General features: G+C 35.9%; 1 protein-coding gene across 1 annotated transcript in view; it reads right to left on the reverse strand.

The window, feature by feature from the left end:
- LOC133525974 (G-protein coupled receptor moody-like) overlaps positions 1–23,385 on the reverse strand; it is a 131,222-nt gene that overhangs the window by 60,285 nt on the left and 47,552 nt on the right. Inside the window, exon 2 of the mRNA XM_061862427.1 lies at positions 2,590–2,614. The gene's annotated coding sequence lies outside the window, so the exon portion shown is untranslated. The remainder of the gene's footprint in view (positions 1–2,589; positions 2,615–23,385) is intronic.

Genomic DNA, 23,385 nt, shown 5'->3' on the forward strand with positions numbered 1-23,385 from the left:
AGTTTCGCAACGCTAAGTGATTTGTAAGGCCTAAAGCCACAAAGGAAAAGAATCCAGCGGAAATGACAAATCGACTTAATTATTCCCAAAAGTTAAAGGCTGTTCTCCACTGATGTGGATCCGGACGCCGTTCCGGCGTGTAAGCAAGACAGCCCTTTGAATACAGGATTTCTAGCCGCAGATTTTCGATTTCAAAATAAACAAGTTGAAAGTGGGTTTTATCTTTTCACAACTTCATTTTCTAAATGACGACCTTCGCTATGTATGCACTCCTCTAACTTTTTACACATATTCCAAAATTAATGCAAAACTTACCCCAACCGAAAATGTCTTGGTCAGTTTGAGGAGTACAGCCTACAGTTGATTTTTTTGCTCCTGTAACAGGCCACACCAGGTATAAAATGAAATGAAATGAAAATGATTATTTCAAGCAACTAGTGGCCCATAAATAAATACCTTAAAACTAACATACATATTATAATAATATATTTTAAACCTAAACACTACAAATCACATTATGTTTGCGATGCATTACGCAACCTAAACTAAAACACTCCCCGTATCTCCCTCACACTTCGCGTTTAAATTATTTGAATTTGAAATCGGAAATAGCTACGTCCCGCTCGCACACCGTAGCGGTGTGCGGTCCCGCATCCAGTATGAAGACCGCCTTAAATGCGAGACGAGGATTCGTCACGGGTAACAAATACCCACTTACTCGTACGGCGCAAGGTCGGAAAACTTACTTTATTTGGCTTTATTTCAGTGTTACATTTTTAGGGAAAACTACTTATTACTACTTAGTTCCGCTTGTTAACATGAATGTAGTGCGTATTTACGTACATTTGTACAAGTTACAAGACTTAAGTAACTCTGTTAGCACTTACTACTGGAAGTATATAATGTAATCAGCTTGAAAGTTCATTTCTAGTTTCTACCTCATTTTAGGAGCCTGCAGCGCTATCATGGTCGCATTTTTATCACCTGTCATGTCATGCGTCACTTTCGCACTTACATACTTGTTAGAACGTGACGGGCATGGTGACTACAGGATAAGTCTCCTAACCTTAACTCATATTATGGAATCAAACTTTATGGAATAAATGTCATTTCTTTCTATTATAAAAGTTATTGACCATTTATTGACATAATTTTAACTTTCCGCAACTTTATATTAACTACAAAAAAAACACAATTTTATTAAATGATGTTGATTTTAACTTAAATTCAGTAGTTACATCAGAATAGCTATTTATCAGCCCATGTCACGTATTAGCATTTACTGAATAGCAAATGAATAAAATCAATAGGAATCGTCCATTGTCAGTGACATTTCGACGACCTAGATCTTTTTAAAGTGTTTTATTGGCAATATCCTCCAGTACGCTCGATTCCGAGTCTTCTGAGTATTTCGAATTTATTTCCCAACTTATTACTGGTAGAAATGAAAGCGAGAAGGAGAATAATGAAACGACGCACCGACATTGATACCACATTATAAATCTACAAACGCTTCTTGTTCATTTTAAGTGTCATGTCGGATTAGACCGGTGTACTAATTAAGTATAATCCTCCTCGTTTCAAAATGAATGAATGTGTCAAACTTCCAAAAAATGCCTACAAACAGTTTACGTGACAGTTCTACTCCAGTTCTACATGTCACTCCGCGCGGTCTGCACCAGATCTGGTATCACATACAAATACGTCTAAAGCAAATAAACACTACATCACAGATGGTTGTAGAAGCAATTAGAAAAATGATGACAACTCGTAAGTGTATACAAAATGTCCAATCGGCAACCTTTGGGCACATTCGGTATACCTAGTCAGGTATTTTGTTATGCAGTGAACCTTCTGTACGTAGTCCTATTACTATTATTTTCTCAAACATGCAATGAAATAGTGATCCTTATAATAGGCTGCGAAGTATGACGCTTCAGGTGCGGCTAGGACAAGAGGTCGTTGATGGAATTTCATACAAATCTTGCAGGCCTAGGCCGGCAAAATCCTCTTTTATTCTTTTATGTGTTTTTTTTTGTGTTTTATTATTATTATTTCAGGGTCTCCTTAAGGGGAATTAAAATTTGATTATTTTTGCGATACGACGCACGGCAGGAAGATTTCTGCATTACTGAAAAAAATCTTTATAGGGCTGTATCTCCTAAACCGTGCGTCGTAGCGCAAAGATAATCAAATTTTTGTTCCCCTTTAGGAGACCCCAAAGTAATAATAAATAAACACAAAAAAGAAAAAAAGCGTAATGGCGTGCATCGTAGCGCCAAAATAATCAAATTTTTGTGCCCCTTCAATACCCCACACACTGAATAACCTATCACATTAGGACATGAAACAATCATCGTTATCATCATCATAATCCTATTTTTATTATTATTTAATTGCATGTTTGAGAAAAGCACTATACATACCTTGGCGGGAAATATGGGGTTGCCCGCCTCTGTAGTAATGTACTATAATTCTGTGTCCATATAACAATTAACTGTCATAGAGACCATCATTAGATGCAAGAGTATACGTCACCAGCGGTCAGAAAATAATGTTGATCAATGATATTCTAGTAATGCCACTCACTATTAACACGAACATCATCAGGAATCTGGAACAAAAATACATAAACTCATTTTTTATGTTCTTGTTCGAAGTAATTTAAAAACGAATATAGCAATATAATAGTTATTTATTTTACAAGGGGGCAAAGTTGTTGTTTAACTGCTCGTGCTAATATTGATAGAAAATTTGAATCTTGAGCGTTGTGAGGCGAGGGTTTCAAGGCACGAGAGTTAATCAAATTTTCCCACCGAGTGAAACCCAAAAAAATTCACCACACCAACGAGAGGAAAATCATAAACAAGTAAGACTGTAAATCATAAACAAGATCATAACAAATCAAGTCCAAATTAACATAATTAAATTTTTATTATTCAAAATAATCATTGCAAATTGCAAATCATCAACTCTCCTAGCCAGCTTAAGGAGTTACTTACAATTTGCATCAAATTACTCTACACTCTTGTGGATAAAATGCAATTTTATCATCAACACGCGCGCTTCGATCAAGAGCGCCATTACGATAAATAAATACCTATATAATGTCTACCTGAGGTAATAAGTTAATATCATGCGTAAAAAATTATCATATCATAAAACATTTATACCACCTATCTTCTTCGTCTGGCAGAAAAAAAAAGCCATTGCCAAAAACAATTCATTATAATTTGTTCATTTGATTACTTTTAAACATTAAAAACCTTTATCGCAATCCAATTGAAAATCTAATTATTCGAATTGGTTACGGATAAAAAAATCCTTTTTCTTCACTTCAATAAGTTCATTAAGGATCGTAATTAGAAAAAAAAGGTTTTATTTCAGCGCCTTATATATAGAGATTTAAAAATGTTTCGTGAATAAATCCTGTCCGTAGCTTTGTCAAACAATAGTTATTTGTACAACAAGAGAGCAAAGTTTGATATTTCTTCGAGTGCTTGTTTTGAGTCCCGTGCAAGCGAAAGATTCTATAATAGATTCACGAGCGTAGCGAGTGAATCTAATTTAGAATCTTGAGCGTAGTAAGGGACTTAAAAGCGCACGAGATGTAAATAACTTTGATCTCGTGTAGTACACAAAATTTTTCACGTCAGTCAGCCATCAAAAAATACAACCTGAAAAAATGTAATCCAGACGGACGGATCACTATTTCACTCATGTTTTCTGAAGGTATTCTAACAATTAACTTTAATTACCGTAATAAAACAAAACGAAAGAAATTTCAATAAAATAATACGAAAATAATGAATAAACGAACATCAATTGACAGTTCAATCGATCACTTTTTTTTTGTAAAAAAAAAACACTGTAAGATCCGGTCCGAATTGCGGATACTACTATTTGTCAACTATAGTAGAGATCGTTAAAAGTAGTTAAGTAGAATTATTTACTGCGTAACAATTGCGTAAATGTGTATAAGTTCATTGTTTTGATTGTATAATAAAATACGTAAAATATGGTGTTTTTATTAAATTTTTAACTTTTATTTCATTAATTAATTATTACGAATGAAGACTCGTAGGGTGTTTTGGAACGATGCAGTCTGACTTATTTCGGGGGTCTATTATAAACCGTCAATATACCGTTGAATTACGTATGCACTTTTTTGTCTCTTTCTTTTTGCTAATGACGTGAAAGGGATAAAGACAGTAGAATCCAAATATTTCGAACTTGTATTAGGCCCCGCACGTTGAAATGACATTCGAATCCAAAGGTCACTTGAATGTTATTTTGTCTCACTCGGTGAGCAAAATGCGATTTTGCTCACTGTTTTTAAGCAGCAAATTACCCTTGTTCTAGCTGCTGACGTGAAAATTGTTTTGTTTCGGATATACTGCGAAAAAGGTTTGAATGGTTGAGCTACTAGTAGAATTTTTGAATTTGGTGCCTTTTGTCACAAAAAACAAATGGTTTTCTGTGGCTACGATTGCTACAGAACATTTTGTCAACCGTGAAGTTCTCACTCTAACCAGAAAAATTAAATATCGAAGTTGAAAATGTGAACATTGTTCAACTCTTAAGACTAGAAGTATGTTTCTTTTATCTTAATGAATGTTTTAATTGTGCAGAATTTTGATTCCTGGAGACCCTATACATCTCTAAGGATAATTTGGTAAACTATACAATCATTTAATTCTGACACTTAGAGATATTTACACCACTACATAATTATAGACTAGTTTTTTTGTATATATATATATATATGTTTGTTTTTTTATTTTTTTGTACTTCGTTTAGAAACTTTATACATCTCTAGGTAATAATAATACTTTAGGTTGCATTCATATTTTCAGTTAATTATATTTTATAATTGTTGATGTGCTTGTTTTTGTTTGTGTAAATTCCATGTTGACGTGTAAAAGTGCCCATGAGTTGAAGTTGAATAGTTCATTTTGGCAATTAATTCACTGTTAGAGTGAATGTTATTAAAGTGATAAGATTACGAAAACACACCGCCGATCTAGGGCAATGCTTGGATGGTTTACTATTCACTCACTTCATTCACTATTCAGTCACTCCATGAATATTAATATCCATCTGTGGTTCACCTACGTGAACTAATAAGATTATTTTGCACTTGCATGCACTAATAGAGATAGTTCCTTTCAAATTAGCATGCCTTTAACGCCTGTTGCTGATAATTTCCATGTGACAACGTTCGAATTCATTTCCCGACGAAAATAGTTAGATAAATTATGATTCGACCGACATCCTGGAGCCCTATCTGAACCAAGAAAGCTACGTTAAGGTACCTACCATATGGCTACTGTATGTTTGATTTTGTGATATGTGACAATATTGCGACTGAAATTTTACTTTATGTGACAGTTTTACAGGGATACAAATTTAATTGCATACAGGTAAGGTGCAGTTTTTCTGTGTGCCACATATCACATAAATAGGAATAAGGTATCAAACAAGTAGGTAATTTCGATTGTCCGAGTCAAATTGGACTCCGGTTGCCCACTGTACTGGTTAATAAAAACTGAATGCAAAAACGAAAGCAAATAGATTGCGTTATTATCGTGATTCTGAGTAGATATAACATAAAAATTTACAAATAAAAATTAAATATGTTGTAAAACTTTATATATGGACATGTACCCCTCAGTCGTAACCGGAGGATGAAAGGAAATAAGTGCCGTCTTTGCGTAGAGCATACTCGTAATTGTGAGTTTTGTATAAGGCAGAGATGGTAATTGATAGCCGCAACTAAATGGCGAGACTGGACAATATTGTTTACATTTCCATCTAAAAGCTTTCCCTAATGACGCCGCCAACTAGCCTTTGTAATGTAAGTACCTATATAAGGAACATTTCCGCATATTTACATTGATAAAATAAATAACATTACGATTTAGGCTCCTGATTTGTAAGAAACATAAACGGAATATATTTTAGAAGTAAGACATGGACAAACGAGCCTTAGATGTTATTACATAAATCACATACACACATTATTTTTGCATGTTTCCTGCGACTATGGAGAACATTACCATTTTCCTTTACATATGTGAGTAAATCGTCTCGTCTCGTGTGAAGAAAATTAGAGTAAGTGCTCTCACAGTCGGGCTGATAAATTATATGAAATAAACGCACTTTGAAATGTTCTTACAGTAGTGTGCCTACTTATTTGGAATATTACTTGCCCGTGTCAGTCCGCGTGTTCTACTATCATTAACCTTCACACTTCAAACTAATAAAATATTAGTGATAGTACCTACTGATAGTTAAAGTTGAATTAGGCAGAGCAACAATACCTTTTTGTTTTAGTTACTCGTACTTGTACAGATTAATAAAAGAGTGAAGTGTACAAATTAAACTGGTAAGTAAAAGAAATCAATTGTGGTGTCACTATTCCATTTGTAATCCCAAATATTAATTAATTCAGTCATTTTTAGACTTCCGTACCTGAAAATACAATTTGGTTGAAATTTGGTACACATATGTAAGTCTGTGACCCAAAGACGGTCATGTAACTTAAATACATGAATCCTAAACATTTGGGGGGTAAACGAGAAAAATAAAATAAAAGTTTTGCCAAGTATATCGTGTTATATGTCAAATGAAAGGGCTTACTGTGAGAATTTAATTTTTTTTTATAATCTTAAAATAATTAGTTTCGAAGTTAGTAAGTAGTAGTTGTCTACTTGAAAATAAGTTTTTGTAAACAATTACAAAACTTTTATGAACGTCGAATAAAGCTACCGTAGTGGTGAATGTACTTATCCTCAGTCTTCCTTTTGATCACACCCTGTAAACATTCATCGGAATATATTTTAAATTAATTATAGAATGGAATAGAATAATAAATGATTTAGTTTTAATGAAGATTAACAGAGGTACCTAGAGGTCAATTTCACAGCCTATTCTGAATGAGAGGCTTTAGCTAAGTTCCATCGGTTTATGAGCTTTGGAAAAACTAATTAAAAACAATTGTACTTAGGACAATTCTCAGCTTTTTCTCAGAGAGTTATTTTCACGTATCCCAAGTATCTAAACCTTAATGTGTCCACAAATAATTTGTAATAACTATTATTTACCTTGCTGTCTTTGACTGAAATTTAATCTTGTTTGCTGTAGTTTCATCCTTCGTCAAACCACATATTTGTGCAATGTCAGAAACAGTCTAGCTAAGAAATGATTTCCGAGAGCAATCGAGGTAACAATAACATAAAAAACCAGCCAAGTGCGAGTCGGACTCGCCCACCGAGGGTTCCTTACGTCATACTAGAAAATAGAAAAATAAAGGATAAGGTACCTAAACCCATACCAGATAATTTAGTCGCAAAAGAGATTACGCACATTGCAGCCTCTTTATCATTAATGATATAGTAAGTACCTTATCCTTTATTTTTCTATTTTCAAGTATGAAGTACCAACTGGATTATTTTGAAAAAAATATATATTCTAAACCTTATAAGCAATAACGTAACGAAGAACTATTGGTGTCGCTTTTCTAGAAAGCAAGAAAAGAAAAGCACTAAAGTCTACATTTGTCCAAGATTTTTTTAAATGTAATGCCTCTGGTGTTGCAGGCGTCCATAGGCTACGGTGACTGCTTACCATCAGGCGGGCCGTATGCTTGTTTGCCACCGACGTGGTATAAAAAAAAAATACTGTAGAGATTATCGTACCAAAAATTTACGTAAATCGCATTAGCCAGTGTAGGAATATTTTATTATTTATAAAAAGTTTAAAACAATCATTTCTCAGAAAATAACAGAGATAGGAAGCTGATTACAAGAAATAATACTTGTCTTGACGGATCTTAATAAAATAAATACTGTAAACGTCTCGTGGAAGGGCCACTTTTCTATGAAAACACGGCTACGCTCTTTTAAGAGTGTTATTTGGTTTAAGTCTTTTTAGTATTATAGCTCAAATGCCTCAAATGATGATGTGGTTTTCTAACAGCCTGATTTCATAAATTAAACGAAGAGGTACATAATATATATGTATGTATATTGGTACTGCATATGAACATAAGATATTAAAATTGGCTATGGAGTAACTCCATTTTAAAGACATTAGAGATTTGCTACTTGCCAATAATACCTAAAGTTTGCAACCCTCTTAACTCCTCAGAGGAGTTACGAGGTTTTTCGACTTGAGCGCGGATATCATATTATATAATTTTAATTTTTTGTACGTTGAAATAAATAAAACAGTAATCAATACCTTCCCTGAAACATGATATTGTCGATTTTTAGAAGCAATTTTCATATGTTTTGCTTTTGCGCATAATTTGTTACAATTTTTTTTTTGTGCATTTTAGACCTTGATTCGTGATTATTTTCTATCGAGCGAAAGTCAAAAACTCGGGATTCGAATCAATACAGGCCCTCGAATAAGGCCTCAAGATGGCTAATTAAATGTATGGCCGCCGTATTGTATTCCAAAACAGCGCTACGACTTATTATAATCCGTTTTCTGAACCTACTGCACCTTTTCTTAGCCCTACGCTTGTAGCCGTATCCCAGCGTTTTCCCGGTTTGTAGAGGAAGCGACTACGAATAGAGAACCCGCCGAGTGGATTCCCGGCACTCAAAGTTTTAACGATTTGCGTTTGTCACCTTGGCAATGTCTTTTGTTCAGAGAAGTTAGACGGTATTTGATGTAGGCCGTAAATAGTAATTAAGTAATTACCTAATATGTTCTATGAATATCGGCTCATGTTATAATAGGAACGTATGATAAGCCGAATCAATTTTGCGAATCACAAAGCGACCCGTATATGAAAACGTTAGGTCGTTTAACTCATTTTACCGTGGTCGTTTACGGGTAGGTCCCCGGGGGACTGATGATAAAACCGCCCGTTTTGTCAATTTTCACTTGAGTGAAGTGTTTGCTAGAAGAGTTTCCTTTGTGATCCCTACAACGTTTGCGAAGGGTGAGTTTTTTGCAACACGATTTCGAAATGAACAGTTATCTGTAGCTATGCAAGTTGGTCATACGAGTAAGCAATAAAAACATGAAATAGCTGACTTATGGTAATACATAAGATAATAGCATTAAGTGAGTGAATAAATAAATGGAATACTGCCTCACTACGCATGCCTATGACATCGGAAACTTAGGTGGAATTCCAGATGGGGAGCAAGATTACCAGAGCTCTCGGGGTTCGCGCTGTGTTCGTGGTTTGGCACCTGTATTTTCACCTTAACATGCCTTAACTCATAATAATGTATAAAATTGAAATCATAATACAAGGTATTTGAATTTTTGAATACTTGGCGCGTACGATTAATTGCCACCTCCGCGGTACCTATCAATAACTGGCTTAATAATTTTCACAGAAAGCAATATCCTGCGGGAGTAGGAGACATCTTGAGGGAGCAAACATAAATATTTGTAATTCTAAGAAAAGTCTTATTTTTATCCTTACTGCCTCTAAGTGCTGTTTATTTATTTGCGGAATCGTGCTTACCTACAACAACTACAAAGATACAGATGGAGTGATTTCACTTCAAGTGGTTAGTGTAAACCAATTGAAGTAAACTGATGTGTAATCTATTTTGGAAGTGTACGTACAGAATAGAATTGAAAACGATTGGTCAATACAACTAGATTCCCAATTTGTATTGCTCGTATCTCGTATTTCGAAAATAGCATTTCGCCGTTATCCACAGACTTTTGAGTGACGGAATTGAGCACAAGTGACACATGTATCGATATACAGTCAGAGCCGCCATTTTATTGGTTAATGTCATACACACATAGATATCTTCAATTACCTACTCATTCATGCCATCCGTGCCAGCTCTTCTGAATTGACCTGTACCTACGCCCACATCAAATCTTGTAGGCGTTACCGCAAAATTAACGACTATAATGTCCAAAATCGGTCCACGCGGCATTTTCCTTTTCCTGCTTTATTTTTCAAATAGTTTTGTGGTCGATTTTCCTCCTGAAAGGTAACTTTATCGGTTAAATATGAATTAGGATATAATCGGTTCGAATGGCACGGCTTCTGCACACATTATTAAGAGAAGAACAAACATTGATTACATAAGAGGAAAATTGACGCTTTACTTTTCGCTAAGCGGCTAACTTTTGTAATTTATGAAAGAAGTCTGCAAGAGAGTTTGAAGTTGATTATACGTAGGTACATAGGTACAATATTCTCTACCAATCAACCACGCAGAAACAATAGTTATTTGTACAACAAGAGAGCAAAGTTTGATATTTCTTCGAGTGCTTGTTTTGAGTCCCGTGCAAGCGAAAGATTCTATAATAGATTCACGAGCATAGCGAGTGAATCTAATTTAGAATCTTGAGCGTAGTAAGGGACTCAAAAGCGCACGAGATGTAAATAACTTTGATCTCGTGTAGTACACAAAAATTTTCACGTCAGTCAGCCATCAAAAAATACAACCTGAAAAAATGTAATCCAGACGGACGAATCACTATTTCACTCATGTTTTCTGAAGGTATTCTAAAAATTTACTTTAATTACCGCAATAAAACAAAACGAAAGAAATTTCAATAAAATAATACGAAAATAATGAATTAACGAACATCAATTGACAGTTCAATCGACAACTTTTTTTTTTGTAAAAAAAAACTTTATAAGATACGGTCCGAATTGCGGATACTACTATTTGTCAACTATAGTAGAGATCGTTAAAAGTAATTAAGTAGAATTATTTACTGCGTAACAATTGCGTAAATTTGTATAAGTTCATTGTTTTGATTGTATAATAAAATACGTAAAATATGGTGTTTTTATTAAATTTTAAACTTTTATTTAATTAATTAATTATTACGAATGAAACTCGTAGGGTGTTTTGGAACGATGCGGTCTGACTTATTTCTGGGGTCTATTATAAACCGTCAATATACCGTTGAATTACGTATGCACTTTTTTGTCTCTTTCTTTTTGCTAATGACGTGAAAGGGATAAAGACAATAAAATCCAAATAGTTTGAACTTGTATTAGGCCCCGCACGTTGAAATGACATTCGAATCTAAAGGTCACTTGAATGTTATTTTGTCTCACTCGGTGAGCAAAATGCGATTTTGCTCACTGTTTTTAAGCAGCAAATTACCCTTGTTCGAGCTGCTGACGTGAAAATAGTTTTGTACCATCAATTATTAATTATACCTTCAATTGGTGGAAAGCAATATTTGCAATACATTCTTCTTCTACTGGATAGTAGGTATAGGTATATATTTTAGATGGTCTAATTTTCCGGTGTATTAAGAGGTATTCCTAGTTGCGATTTTTCCATACGAACGCTCTCGACTGTTTCTTCTCTGGATTTTTAACCTAGAGCATTGATTTTTTCAAATAAAATAAATATCATCAATATCTGTGCCGCTATGTTTTGCTTTTTTGGATTATTTTAATTTGAAGAAACTTACAGCGCCTCGAAAATCGCAAAAACGGCTCAATTGACATTTGAAAACGGCTGCAAAAAAAGGCGCAGTATACAAATATGACAAACAATACATATACAAAAAATCTAAATATAGCGGCATATACTATTTCTTCCTCTTGCAGATTCCAAAATTTCATAATAATTGGTTGCATTTTGGAGGAGGAAACGGTCGAGAGCGAAACCTCGATTTTTGAGTTTTTTGCGTGGGAATTTTAATCCGAGCTGCAGTTGTCCTTATCGCAGGCACGCACTCCCGTCCACTACAGCGCGACAAAAACATAGCTTAAAAAATTCGAGATTTGAAAAGTTGCTCAGCTAGGAATTGCTCTTATCCAAATAATATTGTCTAAAGGTACTTATTTCTTTACTCGACTTTCTATCTATGTAAACTCTTCTAATGTAAGGTACCTACTATGTAATGTAAACCTAAAAATATTACTGATCAATTGACAGCCAGTTGTACAAAATTAACTAACCTGGTACCTACTTAATTTGATAGCGTGTTAAGATTACGTTAATCTGTCTTCAGGCAATCCCGTAGGGGTTTAAGGTTACACCATAATCCGAGAGGTAATTTTTGCTACGATTTTACCTAACCCTTGCCTCTGATTTATTTACAATAGGTATAATCACCAAAATACCTGAGCTACAGCAAAGTTGTTACTCCGTTGACATAAAGTCTATTTTTGCGTAATTAATATCTCGAGAAGATTGCGGACCCGTAACGCCAACCAGCATTTAAAATCGTCTTCTTATTTTCCAAACCTCATATCTCGAAGAAATATTTGATAGCAAAGTGAACGTTATTCTGTGATAAAAAAGGTTTATATCCAACGGGATATAGATACGAGATATAAAGTTAAATACTGGATTTGTATTTAAGCCGAAAATTTGGCACGGACCAATCGGCAATGTTAAATTATGTAGCTCGGTGATTAATGTGTGACAGAAAAGGATTAAAAATAAATTTACTTTAGTTTACAACGGATTTAGGTAGCTTTTTGGCTGTAAATCCTTCAAGTTACATTTTATTCCGTGATCGAACTTATTTACAACCTGGCCTGATAAAGTGTTGATGTAATTAACACTTGAGGGCGTGTCTAGATTTACACCTGGCCGCTTAGCCAACATGCAAATCGCTTACATTCCGTAGCGATCGAAACGCAACTGTCACTGTCACTCTAATATGGAAGAGTGATAGAGAGACAAAGCGTTTCGTTGTCGTAGAGATAGCGATTGCCGGCTGGGCCGTTTAGCCACTTATGCCGCTGACTGTACCTACTTAAATATAAGGAAATTGATTACAATTATTACTGTAAACGCTTACAATTTAAAATCTATTAGGTAAAGAAAACACGCTTACCATAAGGATTTTCGTACATTGACACGCCTGTTGCTATCTCTATTGCACGCGCATACTTATATTTATATCTCGGTTGCACAGTGAAATTGACAGCCGGCATCATGGGCGGACAGCAATATAAATTATGCGCGTGCAATAGAGATAGCAACAGGCCAGTCAATGTACAATAATGCTTGTGGTAAGCGTCTTTTCTTTAACATCATTCAATAGTGGTCAATTAATTGTCAAATCGTATGTGAAAGGTATATTACAACTTAAGGATGACTCACGTTACAACGGCCCGGGTCGGGGCCGAGGCATTCGACACTTCGTTTTCTATAGAAATCATCACGTGATCACGTCACCTGTCATAGAAAATGCACTGTCGGTTTCCTCGACCCAGACCCGGGCCGTTCTAGCAAGAGACATCTTTTAAAGTGAAATTCGGATGTCAACAGATACTAAGGAGGCGTTGCTTCGAAGGCTTCATACGCATTATTGATACTTGTTTCACATTTCAAATAGATTGAAACCCAACGTATGACCCAAGACCCAAGTATGCCAAGTCCGGACACCCTTTACTTTCCAGCTTCACAGTCATCGCCTATAGATGTCGCTGTACACAATTATATTTAGTATATTTCTGGTTAAAAGTTTTTCGTGTTTATAGTGAGAGGAGAGAGGTAATTGAAAGTTTGTACGACACCCTCAGTATGCGAGTTAAACGAACTCAAGCCACGAACACCCTTAACTTTCCAGCTTCACAGTCATCACCATTCGGAACGTAATCCTTTTTAAATCTAAATGGCAAACAGCGATTCCCCGCCCTGACCCGCTTCGCGTTTTATTACGTTTACGGATTCATTTTATTTACTCAATGAAACAACCGTTATAAACGGTTACTGCCGAATATGGGACAAACAGACTATTTTCAACTGTTTTTACAACTCGAAACCTTAACTTATATGTTCCTTTTACGACGAGAGTTCGATCGTGGGCTCTGGATTATTCTTATGTCTAAAATTAGGTGTTTAATGATGTTGTAGGTACCTACCCGCTACGCGTACCTAAGTACGTATATTGTGCTCTATTTACACTGTTTATTTTATTTATGAGCTTTTTGATAGATCACAGAAACATGGGAAGTTATTAAAATGTATTGGCTATTATGGGATGAAAGAGACTGGGCAGGTTCAAAATCCTGAAATACTTGACACTGACTTATGAATCTCACGATTATGGTTCGACATGATTGGGGATTTTGGGTACCTTTAATATAATGACAGATACCTACAGATTTCTATACAAGCTGTTTTTATTATTACCGGCAATACTTTGCGATGTGAATATGTACATGTATAGATTATACGTACTGAGCAACTTTTACTATATAAAACATGAACATCTGACCAGCGAAAATGTATGAATCAGTCAATTATTTTTCGTGATTTCGGGGATTCGGGGTTAGTCCCAAATAGACCTTATGATTCATCTCGCAAATTATTGCCGGTAAATAAAGTAATATGCCAGTTACCCATTCACACTATGTACCCACTTTTTTCTTACAAAAATAAATAAGTTGTTTTGTTTTAGAATATATTTTATGCTATTCGTGCACTATGTAAATAATGTATATTATGATTGTTTGTATTTCTCTATGTAAGTGAATTGTAATATTCTTTTGGAGAAATAAATTCTTAAACCATAAACCATATGCCCTGTGTGATGTATCGAACGGCTATGAAAACAAAATACATACTAAGTAATAGAGTTTGTCTAGCTAGCCTAACTAGATTTTTATGTTTTGTTAAAATTCACGTAACATGTTCATCGCCTCAGTCTGAGCTTTGATATGTATACGAGGGCAACTCTAAAAGTTCTGAGAAAAGGTTGCTTAGAGATCATACAACAAAAAGAGGCATATTATTTATGAAAATATAACTCTTTATATGTTTTGTGAGGTATATGTAAGTAATTTACACTTGTTTTCGGATTGCTGGCCATTTGGAAATTTTTCGACCCCAGATATTGTTTCCTGTCTCTTTTTAAAACGATTTTCATTGTGGGCTCTGAGCCAACAACAGAGTTACAATAGGCTTCTGTTATATTTTAATAAATAATAATAAAGCCTCGTACGTCTGTTTATTCTTAATATTTCAAATTTAATTGCTTTTGTTGTTCTTTAATGGATGATCTTAGAGAAGCATGTCATTTAAGAGCGACGTCAAAAGTTACATCGCAGTTGTGCACTTAATAAGAAAACACTGACAAAAAATTGTATATCAGCTGTTTTTGACATCCCTCAGTATTCACATGACACTATCAAAAAATTCTTGCATAAACTCGGTCTTTTGGTCATTAATGGAAGCTTAGAAATCCCGACTCAAGATTTGCCAGCGAGCAATAGAGCGCAGCATACTAGGAGTTCGCAAAACCGATCGGGTTAGGAACACAGAACTGCGCTCCAGGGGCTTGTATCGTAGATTTGGGTGTTAAAGCCGCTATTATGCACCCGGATAAGTGGGCCAAACTGGCTACCGAATGGACACCGCAGATTAGCCGGGGCAGAGGCGGACCAAAAAAAAGATGGCGGGTGGACCTAAAATCGCCATACAAAAAAGGCATTGGAAGAATGATATTTGCGTGCTTCATCTTATCCTAATGAAAATTTGTACGCCTGATAAGCACGCATTCAAATAAAGTGTGACAACCGAATTAGTTCAGCTTTTTAAATACTTCCAGTTTGCCCCTCGTATACTTAGACCCACTTGCGCGTTCTAGCGTTAACCAACTAACAACCTAACCAGTTAACCCTTTATACAGGGTAAATCTGTACTGTATAAACAGTCAACTCCGAGTTAGTTGGCTAACCCTGGAACGCGCAAGTGGCCCTTAGCGTGAATTGACTCTAAAGCCAATTAGTGTAGAACTATTGCGATGCTCTTAGATGCATCTCAAGCGCTAATTTAGATAATGCGTCCAATATACGGCCAACTAAGAGGTTACTCGGTCGAGGACAGTAATAACACGATGGTGAAGTAAAACAAGCTGGATTAGTGCTTTGAAACAGAATTTCCAAGAAAAGCGCGGGTAGATTGACAAAAAACTAGAGAAAAAAGCGGAAAAGCAATCTACCTGCACCTATCAACGCTGTTTCCTGTCTTGTAGGTAGTTAAATAATTAGATCGTCCTTCGCTTCTTTTTTAGGGTTCCGTAGTCAACTAGGAGCCCTTATAGTTTTTAGGGTTCCGTAGTCAACTAGGAACCCTTATAGTTTCGCCATGTCCGTCTGTCTGTCTGTCTGTCTGTCTGTCCGAGGCTTTGCTCCGTGGTCGTTAGTGCTAGAAAGCTGAATTTTGGCATGAATATATAAATCAATAAAGCCGACAAAGTCGTACAATAAAATCTAAAAAATTAATTTTTTTTAGGGTACCTCCCCTACACGTAAGGTGGGGGTGAAATTTTTTTTCGCTTCAACCCTAGAGTGTGGGGTATCGTTAGAAAGGTCTTTCAAAACTAATAGGGGTTTTCAAGAAATATTTTTTGATAAAGTGAATATATTCGGAGATAATCGCTCCGAAAGAAAAAATAAATGTGTCCCCCCCTCTAACTTTTGAACCATAGGTCCAAAAAATATGAAAAAAATCTTGGAAGTAGAGCTTAACAAAGACATTAAATGAAAACTATAGCGGACATGATCAGTTTAGCTGTTTTTGAGTTATCGCAAAAAGTTTTCCCTTCATAGTAAAAAGACTTACTTTAATTAGGTACTGATTATGCAAATTTGCCTATTTGTTTAACTCGGGTGAAAGGTACCGTTTCATCCCTTGGTTAACAATTTACTATACTTTAAGCTCCAGTTTAGCTTATTGTGACGGAAGAGTAACTACGGAACCCTACACTGAGCGTGGCCCGACATGCTCTTGGCCGGTTTTATTTATAGGTATTGATGATTACTGTGAGATCAATTTGAAATTAAAGCACAAAATAAATGTGATAGGTAATAAAAATATTAGTATTCGTAGCTTAGGTACAGCTCAATAGATCAATATTGGAACCACAAGCTTATTTTTCACAAATTTTACTAGTCAGTCAACTCATATAATTATGCAATATAAATTATTTACAGACCTATCCCTCAAGCGTGAATAAAATGAGATGACTACTGAAATTTAATGATAGAGACATAGCGTTTTTTGGATTTTAACCAAGTTGAGACGAATTAAATAGTAAAATCCGAATACCACTAAATGAAATATTTTAGCTTCCTTAGGTGATTAGTTTGGTATAGAATTTGACAGACAAATAGTTTCGAACTAGGTTATACGTATGGGATACTTATTATCCTGAAAATCATCCCTTGCAGGGTTGAAAGGGAGGATAGAAAATGGATATTGCCACAAGTTTGAGTAGGTATTAAGGACAACTGACGCCTTTCCGTCGCCTAAATAGTGTTTAAGCTTTAATTTTATGAAATGTATTTGTGTGATAGGTCGTCCTGTGTAGATATTTGTGATATAGGTCTTGTTACCTGGATCAAGAGTTAAATGAATTAATTAATCAACAAGTTCTACGTGGATAAAACATGAAATTTATAAGTCATCACTGCTATGAGTCATTTGATTCTACCTATATGAGTCATCAGAACATTAGAAAGTATTGAAAATACATAAATTTTCGACTACCGCCGTCATCTGTCCCCACCTGAGTCGGCCTACATACCGTCTCATTCACAAGACACTAAATCTATTTTTAAAGTACACGACAGCCCGTCAAATCCGGCTCATATATTTAAATAGGACATCCTGGAGTGTCATTCCAGCTGCTTGCCAAGCATAGGCTAATAGGTAATTCTTAAGGTGTGTTTAAAAGTGGTATTCAGATATTGAAATTGACTTGAGTTGTTATTATAGCTACGATCGTACGCGCTTATTGGCACGCCACAGGTGTACGCGAGTCGTGTCATGGTATGGCATATCAATAACAAATCAAGTTAACATTTTTAAAACTGAATACGCCGAACGCGCCGTTCCCGTACTGCCCGCGTCCAGTTATTGTAACTAGTTGCGCGATAAAAAACGCTCAATGAACGCGCGTATAGTTTGCGCGTAAAGTTTCGGCTATTTGCCTCTCTGTCTCTACATATTCGAACAAAATGTTTCGCGGCTATAGCCTTTGCAGGACCTTCGTAGATTTCGATATCAGGATACAGTGGTTCCTCCAAAACTTAACTCACCGATCTCACCCAATGGAAATGTACCATGGCCTAGATGACCACCCTTGGCCATACACTTGGCCGTTAACGTGCCATGGCTCCCGAAAGTTATAGAACCATTAGTGAAATTGAGCAGATTCCTGTAGCCCAGAGCAGATAATTGAGTCCGTGGTGCCATTTTACGACCAATTTATCATTTTTTGCGACCGAAAGCGGTTAACGATAGCCTCAAATGTGTTAGGGCACTTTACCGATAAAATAATTAATTGTGTGCGTATTGTGGTGTTTATTTTTTTAAAGTGAGTGTAAATGCGCATTTGATTGACTAAAATTGTGCATTGATTTATATTCTTATTTTTCGCCGTATTTGATGATTGCGCTTCATTTTTTTTTTGGATAGAATAAATATCACGCACTTTATGTATTCATTTGAATAGGATACTATAAAAACTGTATTAAGAAGAAAGGGGACGGCCTCTTCTCCATACACATAATCCCCATTTTCCTCTCTGGACTTTGACGTTATGGAGAATATTTTTACACAATTTTATGTATATTAACAATAGCCCCTACGCGAACGTATTTTTTTTGTAATTTTCCATTAGTATGAAAATTAGGAGCGAAACAGTTTTCATACAAATTTTTAACCTAATCTAACTCTTAAAATTTGCTCAGTTAGGATTTGCTCTTAAGCTATTGAAAAAGATTTTTAGTTTTTTTTTTGTATCATAGAATCGTAGCCAAGTACATTGACATCATTCGAAGGAAGTACTGTAGGTTAGCAAAAATCTTTGTTAACGACAATAAAATCATCAATTTAATCTAACTTGAACGTCTACCCAACTGTTTTTAAATATTTATTTCAGTATCCTGTTTAAACTATCAAAGAGAGTTAATGAGAACATTATGAAGCAAAAGCGTTTTTCTGTACAGGAGTAGAATTAACGAAGTTAGTTAAAGGAACACTTGCACTTAAATTGCAAGCCACTGCTCTACAAAGCTGGAAACCTCAGTGTAAATAAATGAAGTTGCAGAGAGAGTGGAATCGCCTGTATACCTAATATTACATAGTAGCTTATTTACAGGCAACAAAATAAAAATTGCTCTTGAAAAATATGCTAATGTTCACAAGTTTAATATGAATCTATCTTTTAGGGTTCCATACACAAAAATGTCCAAAAAGAAATTCTTATGGTGCGACTGTCCGTCTATCCGTCCGTCTGTCACATTGCTACATATTTAAAGATAGGTATCAATTTAACATTTGGAATATTTATGAAGAACGCTAACCCAGACACGTTGAAGTGTTTTGTTTTCTCTATGAAAAAAATATATATGAAGGAATGTGATTTTTTTTAATTAATGACTTTAAAGTAAAAAAAATTGAAAGCACTAAAAAACATGTTACAAAGTGAAAGAAATTGTTATTTACAATAACAATATACACAATGGATGGAGAGGATTATTAAATCTAAAATAGGCCCTTGAGGCATTGTACCAAGGATGCTGGCGGCATTTCCTCGTTGGTTCGCAATACTGATGCGTTGTGCGAGAAAGCCGTGTTAAATTAATCATGTTTATTATTGTATTTTTTTTAAATTATGGCTAGTTTGAAAGGATTTAATTGAACGATGAGAAACAACCCTATTATTTATTATTTCTTCCGGGAGTACGTACGTACAGTCGAGTTTATAAATTGTACCAACTGACAACTAACCTGACATGATGCATCGCCGTATCCGTTAACGCGTTCCTTTCCTAGATTCGCGTTATGTTCCCAAAGTGTGAACATTAAAGTCTCGACAACAACATTGCTGATGCAGCGTTACTGCTGGAAGTACCAGAGGGCCTACCGCGAACCACGTTCGACGTGCTGCCTCCCTGTCACACTTACGTACAAATTTACAAGTGCGACAGAGAGGGTCACTGACAATTTTTTTGCTAAACTACGTTGCTGTCGTTGTAGTTTTGCTGTCTCAATAAGTACGCTCAACGCCATTATAAAGAGTCGAGGAGATTAATAGTGCCCTATTTAGAGCTACTGAATTACAAAATGTACCTATTTTATTTTACAAGCCTTATCGTCATATCGCATATTGCACAACATATTTACGAGTAGGAGCTGTTTGACCTTTTGTACCAACACCGACCGAACTTTCCCACAGTTTCAATCACGTTACTACTGATTTGCATACCAGCCAACATTCAATTTTCTCTCATAAGCTCGCCGCTTAATCCATTCATTTCACGTAACGATTCGTTCTGTGCGTGTAAGCTGAAATTCGGCCAAAAGAGAAAAGTAATCTGAATGCCTATTTAAATAATACCTACCTACCTATCAATCTATGCATGATATTATTATCAATCAGCAACGCACAACGAGCTTTATCAGGTTACGAAACGGCGGGAGATGCCTAAAGGCCTACCGTGAGAATTACCGCAATTTCGGTATCTGTCTCTCTATAGCTCTTGCATATTCAAACGGTAGCGAGCCATATAAAGTACTCGTAATTTCGATTTTTGGTTTTCGCTATAAACCCTCTGACGCCAAATGCCCACACATAAATGACACACATCAGAGGGCCTACCGCGAACCACGTTCGCCGTGTTGCCTCTCTCTCGCACTTGTAAATTCGTTTATAAGTATGACAGGGAGGCAACACGTCGAACGTGGTTCGCGTTAGGCCCTCTGACGCGGAGATACGGTGCGCGACGGTCGCATCAAACTGCGTCTGCAAATGTGCCGCTGAAAACACCATAAAAATAATGACAATAGTGTTGTCGAGACCCCAGGAGATCAATATTATAATTACGGCCTGAATATAAAAAAAAAATGTATATAGATTTTTGCATCGACAGTGAAACTAAATAATAGGTTGAGTTGAGACCTCGTTTTAAGCAACAAAAATGCTTGTAACAGAAGACTTCGACCATTTTGGGCATATTGGCAATTCATCTAGGAATCTAAGGAGACGTATTCTGTTTACATTAACAGGTTATGAATTTGATATGGATTTGTTACGGACAGGATCTTAGAAGATAATGGGATGTAGTGTCAAAAGTAACATTTCAACCTCAAACGTCACTTGAGTATAGTTCGTGTCATCCACGATGACGCGCAGATTTGACAAATCTAACCTTTAATAACATGACAATAAGAGTCAAGGCACGCGTCGTCATGAATGACACGATCTATAGATATTAACCGAACTTCCTAGGCATTAAAATATAATACATATACAACCATCAAATATCTTATTGCTGGATTTACATATGTATGATTAATGAGAATCTTCTTTTAAACTCGAGTCCAGATAAATAAGATTTTGTGAGAGAACGTGTATAGGCGCTGGTGGCCTAGTGGTAAGAGCGTGCGACTTTCAACCCGGAGGTCGCGGGTTCAAACCCCGGCTTGTACCAATGAGTTTTTCGGAACTTATGTACGAAATGTCATTTGATATTTACCAGTCGGAGAAGGAAAACATCGTGAGGAAACCGGACTAATCCCAATAAGGCTTAGTTTATACTCTCTGGGTTGGAAAGTCAGATGGCAGTCGCTTTCATAAAAACTAGTGCCCACGCCAATTCGATTAGTTGTCAAGCGGACCCCAGGCTCCCATGAGCCGTGGCAAAATTCCGGGACAACACTTACACCCGCTACACCCTGGTGTAGCTTGTCATGAAATTTTAGAAAAAAATCTGAAGATCTAATCTAATTGGCAACAGGATCTAATCTAATTGGAAACAGTTCGAAAAAGTGCTAAGAGGACACTTATTCATAAAAATATTATTTCTTAAATCAGTATTCGGACCGCAACGTGCTCATACATATTTAAAAAGTAGGCCATTTTATTATTTACCAAAACCTTTAAAGTAACTAAAATCAAGCAAATACCTACATTTGATTTACTAGTACGTATCTATATCCATATCTCTACATGTATTATAATATCGTTGTATACTTACATAAGTACACATTTATATAGATTTATTAATATTTAAAATTCAACATATATTTTAACTGAAAATATACGAACACATGTTATTTTCTTATTTAGCCTGAAAGTAAGGGACCAGAGACGAATGGCAGCATGTTACGAAACTCGTTACCAATCTTTAGATAATTATACACCATTTCGATACTTCTCTGAGATTCCCACGTCACAGGCTGAGCCTAGTGTGGGGATCAATGTACTGCTGGTCTTGTAATGACAAATTCTTGAAATAAATATATTATTCTATTCTATTCTATTTATATAGATAAATGCATAAGATAAAATGATTAACTGAAAATTTACTTAGATATGTCTAATGTCAACAGACATTTAACGATAAATAGACATTTAAAATGTCTATTTATCGGTAGGCATTGATAAAATCTGGTGGGACACAACATCCGATAAAATCGGCGGCGCATTGTGTGATGTGATGACCTACTTAAGTACAAAAGCACAATGCATGATTGGGTCCTTTCCTTTTGAACGTTTGATTAAATTCAGACTCGCCCTGTGTACCATTTACGTCATTCGTCACCGAAGGCCTCGTGTGCCTCAATAAAAGCAATAAAAGCCAATAGCCCGCGAGCCAGGGACAGATTTCCATGACAAATGGCATCCCTGGTGATAACTCGTAAAATTATTTACACCCAAACACGGAAAAATCAACCTCAACCCACCAATGGAGCGCCAACTGCTGTTCACGAGACTTCACCACACATCTTCCTTGACCGCTTTGGTAATGATTATTTATTGCGTGTATTGGTGGCTGCCGCTCTCAACCCACCAACGGAGCGGCAGCTGACGTCCACGAATGTTATTTTCACATTGCCTTTAACCACTTTACGAGTTATTGCCCGGGATGATCAACGAAATTAGGCCCCGGTCCGGTCTACAACAACAATGCGACAACGTGCGACGACGCTAGGAAGTTCTCAAAGGCAGATTGTCACTTTGACATTTGGTTATATCTCAGTTGGCACGTTCATCAGTTTTTACACTTGGAGAGAGTCGAATGAAACGAGTAATAAATGAACTACACGTACAGGTAAAAATAGTATGGAAATAAGCTTGCCGAATTTAAATTACGCAAACAGTTTCATGCATATATATGACCGTTTTTAGGGTGCCGTACCCAAAGGGTCAAACGGGACCCTATTACCAATGAGCGGAATTCTTCATAGCAAAAATCAAACTGTCAGAGGGATTGACCTAACTGTTTTATCGACTTATCGATGTTACGGAATAATATCGCATTAGGTATCCATAATCAACTTAAAAGATTATTCTGTAACATTTGACCTCTTTGATAAGCAATTTGCATCTCCGTATTAAAGTAAATCATGTCAGCGTCACATATGTCATTTATGTCACTTGAGTTTTCAT

Source organism: Cydia pomonella, chromosome 15, assembly GCF_033807575.1.
Source record: "Cydia pomonella isolate Wapato2018A chromosome 15, ilCydPomo1, whole genome shotgun sequence".
In the NCBI taxonomy this organism is placed as follows: domain Eukaryota; kingdom Metazoa; phylum Arthropoda; class Insecta; order Lepidoptera; family Tortricidae; genus Cydia; species Cydia pomonella.